This window comes from Calliphora vicina, chromosome 3 (genome assembly GCF_958450345.1).
Source record: "Calliphora vicina chromosome 3, idCalVici1.1, whole genome shotgun sequence".
NCBI classification, from domain to species: Eukaryota; Metazoa; Arthropoda; class Insecta; order Diptera; family Calliphoridae; genus Calliphora; species Calliphora vicina.
In genome coordinates, this window is record NC_088782.1 from 1,420,153 (window position 1) to 1,428,333 (window position 8,181).

At 28.2% G+C, this 8,181-nt stretch overlaps 1 non-coding gene across 1 annotated transcript; it reads right to left on the reverse strand.

The window, feature by feature from the left end:
* Nucleotides 1–1,207: 1,207 nt before the first annotated feature.
* LOC135956121 (U1 spliceosomal RNA) lies at nt 1,208–1,373 on the reverse strand. Its single transcript, XR_010576360.1, has one exon. It is a non-coding gene; the product is annotated as a U1 spliceosomal RNA (small nuclear RNA).
* Nucleotides 1,374–8,181: the final 6,808 nt, after the last annotated feature.

An 8,181-nucleotide genomic window follows, 5' to 3' on the forward strand; every position in this document is an offset into this window, starting at 1 on the left:
TATGATATATTTGGAATTTTTTTATTTTCAAATACCAAAACTCCTAAACCGAGGAAAATGTGTTCCAAAAACTGAGTCTTTTTTAGAAAAGTGCCTACTGTGACATTATTTACCGTGTGATAGTTAACAAATCTTGTAGATATTTAAGTTATACAAATATGAAGCTTTTTGAGGATCGTTGCTTTGGCTTTTTAGAATTTTTTACTCAAATCTAAATTATTTTTAAAAAATTGGTAAAGTTTGGATAGGTCTGGGGTGTGTTGTGTCCGCTTAAGTGAGCAAAAATTTACTTTACACGATTTTGCATTAAATTCTCTTTACGGATCATATACAAATTGTATATAGTCCCGAAGAAAATTTTTTTACAAAAGAAAAAATATATAGGCCTTTTTGGGAAAAAATCTAAAAAATACGGCATGTTCCAACTTTCCAAGTTTTTTTTTTATTTTATTTACAATTATATCGCCAATATAGGTTATATTTAAAAAAAAAAATTCGAACCTCCGTAGGCCCGCCACATCTAAAAAACATTAAAAAGATCAAGCAACTTTGAGGGGCAATGCACTGGCCCCCATTAGCATTTTTCAGCTATTAAGAATTTATTTTCATAATATTCTAAATGTTTAAATCTTGACATAAAATTTATCTTGAAGTATAAAAACCTGTGTTAAATGTATTAAAAAAAATAAATTTCAGACCTCTGTTCATATTTTTTTAAAAAAAAAAGTTAAAAACATGACGTCTGCAATAAACTTTTTTTTGGTTACTTTTTTAGCATTTTGGTTATTTTTTTAATCAAACTTGGTTACAAATATTTTGAGGTTGTGGCAACACTGGCTATGACAAAATAAAATGGCTAGATTCCGGTTAGATTAAATCCAGCCATTTTTTTATGGCTAAATGAAAATAAAAACGCTAGATCTAGCCGGAAAATGGCTAAATTGGCAACCTTGACCATGGTACTTTTCATCTTCGAATTGTACCAAAAAAAGTACAACAATTGTACAACTTTGCCATCCCTGTAATTTTAAATATTTTTAGGTAAACAAAATAAATTTTTTTTTATTGTTTTTAAAAATTTTTAAAAAAACGTTTTTTCAATTTTTTTTTCAAATTTTTAAAAACATTAAAAAATTGGAATTCATTTGTGAACAAAATTTATGACAAAAAATAGCAAAAATATGCAAACTGAAATTTATTGTAAAAGGTCGGGACGGCGCGAACGCCATTCCCGGCTACCAAAAATTTTACGCACGAGTTATTCACATTAGGAATAATCGCGGAGGTCAACTCAATCGTAAGTGCAATGATCAAGCCTCACTCCGGGGGAACCGCCTTCATGATCACGGATAACCCCTACGCCAGGTAAGTATGCTTTTCTCATTAAAAACTAAACTATTTATATAAACTTTAACATTAACTAAATGAGAATTGTATAGTACTTAGGTAAACAAAATTAAGTGTTTAGATAAAAAAATACTAGGGGTGAGTTTGAATTATGATATTGGCTGAGGAGCATAGTTGCCAGATGATTTAAGACCAAAATCTTGGCCCATAATCATAGTCATACACTAAAGTCGGTTCTTTTTAGAAACAACTTTAAAATGAAAACCAGCTTTTAATTATTTTGCAACTATAGTCAAAATTAAAGTGTGTTTTAAATTGAACCGACGTTAACTGGGTGCCACCTCAAATGTAGAAAATGTTTTCATACAATATACAAAAAAATATAGACAAGTGGCACAACTGAACAGCTGACATAGAAAATTAAAAAAAAAAAAAAAACAAAAAAAGTAAACAATAAAAGTAACAGCGAAATCTAATAGGAAACCTTGAATTTATGTTTCCTTTTTACTGGAGAATACTATTGAAATAAAGTGTAATACAACTGTAATTCAATTGCTTGACTATAATTCAAGGCTTGAATTACACTTGCTTTCAACTTGAATTCCAGTAAAAATGCTTATTGGGATAGGTCTAAAACGAAATCCTATCATGCGCATTTCGACTTTTATCCAATGATATTTCAGTATATAATTTTTTTAATAGTTTTTTTTATTGGATACAAGTCGAAATGCGCAAGATAGGATTTGATATTAGACCTATGGTTTCTAAAACAAAAATAAATTAATTTGTTTTTTGTTTGAAAAATAAATAAATTTTCAAATATTTTTCATGTTTAAAGAATAATTTTACATTTGCATTCATGTCAAATTCCAACAAAATGTTCAAGTCCTTGAATTTTTGGGGCTTTTGTGCTTACTGGGATGGTTTCTTGAGGAAACTTTCTTAGAATTTTCCGTAGATTGCGTTTCTGCTATACAATTTTTTATGAAAAAAATCGACCCAGCCTAATATGCATGCATAACTAACATCTTTAATGTAGATTTATTTGAAAAGAACATTTGCTGCTTATTTAATTTTAATCATTGCCAAAACCCAAATAAAAATGTACATGATTAAAATTCTTAAGTGTCACACATGAAATTAAAAGAACATGACAACTTTTTAACCAAAACTTGTTCATTACAAATGCTTGGGGCTTAAGGATTAATTTTGATTTTAATAATGTTTCAAATCAATCAAATGTTATCATTTTTTTAGCGCTTTTGTCAGTTAAGTGTTAATTCTATAAAGAATAAAAACCAAAACAAATATTATTATAAAATTTAATGGATTCGATGGCCTTGAACAAAAGAATTCAAACAGACAAGCAAAAAAATACAATAATTGTTTGCTAAAATTCTATAGTTTTGAACTTTGCTAAATAGGGTATTTATTTATTTATTTATTTGCGACAGACAGATGCTTCTTTTATGAAAAATAATATTAAATCTTGCTGAATTGCATGTAATTGAATATTTTTTGGGGTTTTTATCTCAAATCTTTTGTTTCCTTTTTGTGTTTTCAATCTGTAGGTCTGTACATCTTAAGTCTTTTGTTTTCCTTCACATTAAGATTACAGGCAGATTTTTTAGTGAAATTTAATACATTTATTGTGCATTTATTTGTTTACTTATTATTCTGAATTTTATATTTACCCTGCTGACAATTCATCATCTGTTTTTCTGGTTTTTTACACTGAATTTTAGTTGAGTATTGATGCTTTTCAAGATAATGTTTTTATTGAAGTGAAAATTTTTGATAAAAATACAAAACATAAAATACAATATTCAAAATGCTTACTACAAACTCTCAAACAAAGTATTTACAGTACATGCAAATAACATTATAATCAACACCTCCCCTTAATGTTACAATTGTATTCAGAGTACGGAAATAACAAATCGAAACGTTTGCTATCGTTTTGTTTAGTTCTTTGCAGTGAGTAAAACAAAAACCAAACATAAACAATGAGAATGATTGTCCCATTTTGTTTTGTATTGTTTTTGCTCATGAGCGCAAACTGTACATTAATATAAACGTACGCATCTAGAAAAGAAAAGAGTAAGAAGAACAATATTGAAACATTCTGATAAAAAATGTTTTACAAACGTTTGGTAAATGATTTACTCATTATAATAGAGAACACAGTACAAAAAAACAAAACGAATAAGAAATACGTTTCTCTATCTGTTTTGTACTCAAATGTACGATTGTAACGGTAAATTAAATAATGCAGATGATGCAGTGAAAAGCCAATCGTTTCGTTTTCTCTCTTTGTCACTTGAAAAGTTTTTGTTTTGTTTTTGCTCATGTACAATACAATATAAACATTTTGATTTGTTTTGTACATTTTGCAAACGTTTGTGAAATGTTTTGTTTGTTTTCATACTCCGATTGTATTACACATATATCGCAAAACGAAAACTTCATCTAATTAACAGAATTATGAACAATATTTAAATGTTTTCTAAAATTTTCAAAAAGTGGCTTTGAAAGGGGTTTAGTTAAAATATTTGCTAATTGTTGCTTAGAATTAACAAAACTTAGATAAAATTCGTGTTCACAAAATTTTTCTCGAATAAAGTGATATTTCACATCAATATGTTTGGTACTTTTATGATAATCAGGATTCTTTATAAGTTTAATTGTGCTCTGATTATCCAAATATAAATGATTTTCTGCTATGTTGTAAGTAATTTCTTTCAAAAAAAGTTTCGTCCATACTATGTCTTTAACAGCTTCACATGCAGCAATATATTCAGCCTCAGTAGTTGACAGTGCAACTGTACGTTGTTGTTGAGATCTCGAAGTAGCTGTGCACTCATCCAGTTTTGTTACAATTCCGGAAGTTGATCTATGATTTTCAATATCTCCATCGTAATCAGAATCCGAAAAGGTTTTTAATACACATACAACCGTTTTGTTTTGTATACAACAAACCATGTTGTATACAAATTCTTCATCATATTTAAGAAATTCTTGGCATTTTCGAAAACTTTACTTTTTTTGGTGAAAAAAGTAAACCCACTTAAATTTTGAAGAGTCATCTTTTAGTAATAAAAAGTATTTTGATTTTCCAATTGAATACTCTTCCATCGGTCCGCAAACGTCTGCATGAATTATTTCACCAGGAGCTTTTGATTTATTTTCACTAGACGTTTATGGTAATTTATGCTGCTTCCCAAAACAGCATCCTTCAGATATTTTGTTCTCATCGTCTTTGAATTCAACATTTCTTGATTTTAATACCTCTTTCACATGTTTCATATTTTGATGAACAAACCTTTGGTGCCATATCTTTGAATTGTTGCTGGTGTTTGCAATTTAATTGCACTTGTTTTTAGTTACTACCCTTATTTCAAGTTCAAATAAGTTTCCATTTCTATGACCAATAGCTTCAACTTTGCCATCTCGCATAAAAGTGCATTTATTTTTATTGGATTTCATTACATATCCTTTGTTCATTGCTGCTGTGGTAGAAAATAAATTAACTTTCATCTCTGGTACGAAAAGAACGTTTTCTAAATATTTTTGCTTCCAGCCATCATCACTATTTATTAAGACATCAATATTTCCTTCGCCTACAGCATTTAAAGTTGTTCCATCTCCAATTTTTATTTTGGATGGTTCTTCAAATTTACGATAATTAGAAAACCATTCTCTATGTGAGGTCATATGTTCAGAAGCTCCTGAATCTACCAACTCATGAAAGCATTGGATTTTGAATTATTTAACTTAACAATTTTCTTTTTCTTCCATAATGGACAATATTTCTTCCAATGTCCTTCTTTATTACATTTAAAACTACCTGGCTTTTTGCTATCTTCACGTTGATTTTGTCTTCTTGTTGTAAAAGACTCAGCTACTTCCATATCTCGACTTAACCGTGATTGCTCTAATATGAGACGATTTGTTAAATTCGAAATATTTTTTCAGTTGATTCCCAAGCCGTAACAAAATGGTTAAATGTTGGTGGTAACGTCATTAAAATTTTTGTTATAATCATATTTTCAGTTAATGGTTCACCTAAACTTCTCAATCTTTCGGCAAGTTCTTCTATTTTTGCAATATGCATTTCAATCGAGTCTTCAGAATTCTTTTTTAATTCATAAAACTGCTGTTGCAACAAATGAATGCTTACTTCTGTTTGCATTTCATGTATGCTATGCAATTTTTGCCACATCTCAATTGCATCTTTGCAACACATCAAATATTTTAAAATAATATTATCAATAGATGTTATAATTATTCGCTGAGCCTTAATATCAGCTTTCTCCCAAGTCTGAATATTTTGAAGATATATAGCATTGTCTGCATCTCCATTGCCATCCGGCATAACAGGCTTTCTAAAAGATCAATCAACAATTTTGTAAAGGTCCATCGATTTTAAAATTATACGCATCTGGAACTTCCATGAACACCAATTCACTGCTCCGCGTAGTTTTTTCACTTACCAATAAAATGTTGTTAAAATCCTTTTTTTATTTTTTTAATCGCAATTTCTTTTCTCCAAATCCTTCTAGTAGTCTTGAAAAAGCTAATTTATTTTATCCTTCTAGGCGTCTTGAAAAAATGTGTTCAAATTCTTCTAGTCGTCTTGACAAAGAAATTTAATTTATTCTTCTAGGCGTCTTGAAAAATCAAATTTATTTTATCTAGGCGTCTTGAAAAATTTCTCCAGAATTCTTGAACTAATTTTTGTTTAATCCTTCCAAGCTTCTTGATATTTAAATAATCCTTTTAAGTTTCTTGATTATATTCCCTTAGCAAGAGTATCCTGGGCCCATAACCAGTTGAGTATTGATTGATTTTCAAGATAATATTTGATCACATAATAATATAAAACACAAAATTATTTCCAATGAATTTAAGGTGGCCTTATGGTCATCTAACCACAAATCATTTTGTTGTTCTGGTACTTTGAAAGCCAAATTATTTTAATTATTATACCCTTCACATTCGTGAGAAGGGTATATATAAGTTTGTCATTCCGTTTGTAATTTCCGATCCTATAAAGTATATATATTCTGGATCCTTATAGATAGCGGAGTCGATTAAGCCTTGTCCGTCTGTCTGTCCGTCTGTCTGTTGAAATCAATTTTCTGAAGGCCCCAGATATCTCCGGGATCCAAATCTTCAATAATTCTGTCAGACATACTTTCGAGAATTTTGCTATTTAAAATCAGCAAAATATGTCCATAAATAACGGAGATATGAGCAAAAATCCGAGGCAACCTCTGAAAATTTCACCAAAAAACACAATGTATTGCATGCTTTGACAAAAAAGCAACAAAACGTATGTTTGGATGTGCATGCTTTGAGTATTTTGTTTTTTTTTTTGTGTTTTGTTTCTTTTGGCGTTGTTGTTGTTTTTTGTGTTCTTGATAAATTTAGGATGCTGTATAATTATAAAAAATAATTATGCATCCACAACAAAGGTGAAGGGTATATAAGATTCGGCATAGCCGAATATAGCACTCTTACTTGTTTTTATTTAATATTTCCAAAACTCTGCTACTTACTTTTCAAACTGGCCAATTCTATGGTTGAGTTTGCTTCAATATTTAAACAACTAAACACCTCATCCCAATAACCCTGTATGGATAATTCTTTCAAAGATTTACAAATATTGGCCATAGTTTAGTTAATGCTAATGTATATTCACAAATTCGTATAAAATATTAAAAAGAAAAAACATTTTATAAAATATTTTGATAAATATGCACTGTTTTTGTTAAATATTTGTTCTTTTGAAATCTTTGAAAGTAATCGTTAATCATTTTGTTTACTATATTTGTTATTTATTATATTTAAATTACGTAATATTTGACAAACTTCTTATTGTTAAAAAAAATGTATTGTTAATGTTTACAGAAATAATTATTAATTTATATGACTTGGGTTAAGTGAACTTTAGACATTTACATATTAATTTGATGTAAGATAAATTACTCCCACTACAACATGGTTATATTACTTTAAAAATTTATTGTTTTTAAATGAATAACAAAACAATAGAATAAATTTGTTTGTTAATAAACTATTTTAAATTTTAGATAATTTTAGTAATTAATTGAACTTTTCATAATTTGAAAGCAAATTTTTAATTTGCTGAAGTTCTTTTATTATAATTTCTCTGTAATAATTCAACGAAAATCACTGTAAATTAATTTTAGATAATTGCCAATTTGCAGTGCATTTTCTACCCTGCCAAGAGCGTCATTAACCATCTTTTTTGTCTAGGTCCATTGTAAAAATGTATCATCTATTTAACTTACTATTTTTAGGAATTAGAATATGGGAGCCAAATTCAAATTGACTTTTTTGTTTGAATCACAATAATTTATATTTTACTATAAATAATTTTGATTTTTTTTTTTAATATAATTAATTTTACAATATTTTATATTTTCCGTTAAATAAAAAGTTGATTTCTAATTAAATTTAACGGTTTTAAAAAGATATGAATCATACTGTTTGCGTTTTTATCATAGACAACAACCATTTAGAAACAAGTAGTGTTGCATTATTTAGTATTAAATTACAAACGTATTAATTTATATACACAATTAACCATTGTTTGCCTTAAAGAACAAACTTGAAGTTTAATTATTTTTTAAATTAAAAAAAATGTCTAACCAGGCTCAAAAAAATTATGATAAATGCATATCTCCCAAACAGCTGATCCGATTCGAAAATACTGTACAAGTAAGTTGTAAAGTAAGATTCATGCTTTCAGTAAATTATTATTTTAACTACTCTATATAAATACAAGGAGAGATTTTAGATATCGTA